This window comes from Nanorana parkeri, unplaced genomic scaffold (genome assembly GCF_000935625.1).
Source record: "Nanorana parkeri isolate BGI_ZX_2015 unplaced genomic scaffold, ASM93562v1 scaffold209, whole genome shotgun sequence".
Classification (NCBI taxonomy): Eukaryota; Metazoa; Chordata; class Amphibia; order Anura; family Dicroglossidae; genus Nanorana; species Nanorana parkeri.
In genome coordinates this window covers 87,061-88,824 of record NW_017306477.1, presented here as the reverse complement: position 1 = coordinate 88,824, position 1,764 = coordinate 87,061, and positions in this window count along the sequence as shown.

The following is a 1,764-nucleotide window of genomic DNA, read 5'->3' as shown; positions in this document are numbered from 1 at the left end:
CGGGTCTTTTCTGCCCGTGCGTGCCCGCCAGGGGGCGCGCGCGAGCAGAAAAAAATCGCCGTCTGGAGACGGCAACCCGCAGATGCAGCAGTGCCGTCCGTCCGTTTTTTTACTACGGGCGGACGGCAAGAGGTTAAACTTTCTCCATTTGTCTTTACTTTATCTCGTTTTTATGAAGGTGTGCTTATCAATCCCTCTAAAGCTGCTCATACACCTTACAATTATCTGCAGATTTTCTGTGGTCAGATGGAAAAAGTGCAACAGATTGGCCCAGGTGGAGATTACTCCATCCACACAGTTAGGTGTAGATGGAGGAATCTGTTTCATCTTTTCCATCTGACCACAGAAAATCTGCAGATAATTGTAAGGCTGGGCACACACCTTACAACCATCGCTAGACTTTTGTCTTGCGATGGTTGTAAGGTACTTAAAAAAACGTACGATCTGCCTATCTTGCATAGGCAGATCGTACTTGCGATGATCGCAAGCCACGCCCCTTGAGGGGCAGGCTTCCGATGACCGCAATGCCGAACAGGCAGTGTGCGCTTGCGCACACCGGCCCGTCCGGCTTTTATTTCACGAACATGCTACACACTCGCCGAACATCGTACGATGCTCGGCGGGTTTTGAAACATGTTCGTAAGTTTAAAGTCGTGCGACCTTACAGTAGTAGAGGTCGCAAGGCTTCCACACACCTTACGATGATCGTACAATCGCAGGATTTCCTGCGATTATCGTACGATTATCGTAAGGTGTGTGGGGACCTTAAGGTGTATGGCCAGCTTTACTCCCTCAAATCCCTCTGACTAAGGTTTAAAAATAAATATTCCCCACACCCAACATGTTTCACTAATCACATGGCTTTTTCAGGAGTTAAAAGTAACTTATAGTAATTAATGAAACATGTTGGGTGTGGGGTATAGTTATTATTGAAGCTGAGTCAGAGGGATTTGGCGAGCACACCTTGATAAAAATGAGTTAAAGGAAAGACAATTACATGTAAATGGAAAAATGTTTGGGAGAAGGAGAAAGTTTGAGAAATAAGGAAACGATATGAAGTGTCACCTCCCTCTAAATGGAAATACATGCAGGGTTATTACAATAGTTAAATAAGATAGAAAGAAATGAAGATAAAAATGGAATGAAGAACTGCAACTATACATCACTTCTTGTTCATTCATGAGTTTCCCAATGGGGAGAAGCACTCTGTACAGAGGCTCCTCCCCATTCAGGAACTGCTTGATTGTAAATAGTTTCTGAATGAATGGGAAGCCTCTGTGCTGCAAAAAGGCTGCAAAAAAAAGAGATGCCCCCCCCCCCCCACCCCTCCAAATTGAAATTAAATTAAAAATATTTTTTTAATGTGTGTTTTTTGATGTGTGTGTTTTAATGTGTGTGTTTCATTACGTGTGCGATGTGTGCCTGTGTTTTTAATGTGTGTTATATCTATGTATGTGTGTTTTCTTTCTATAATTATTATACAGGATTTATATAGCGCCAACAGTTTGCGTGAGTGTGTGATGTGTGTTTTATTGAGTGTATAAATGATTGAATATGTGTGTTTCCCTATTTTGCCTAAGGCAGTGATGTTGAATGTTTTTTAAAGCCCAGCGCCCAAACTGCAATACAATACTATACTTATTTTCAGCGCTGGCACTTTGAGATAAATAAATTGATTTTGCGTCGCAGTTTGGGCACTCGGGTTCAAAAACGTTTGCCATCACTGTAGTAGGCTATAGCTTGCTATATACTGAGAGCGCCGCA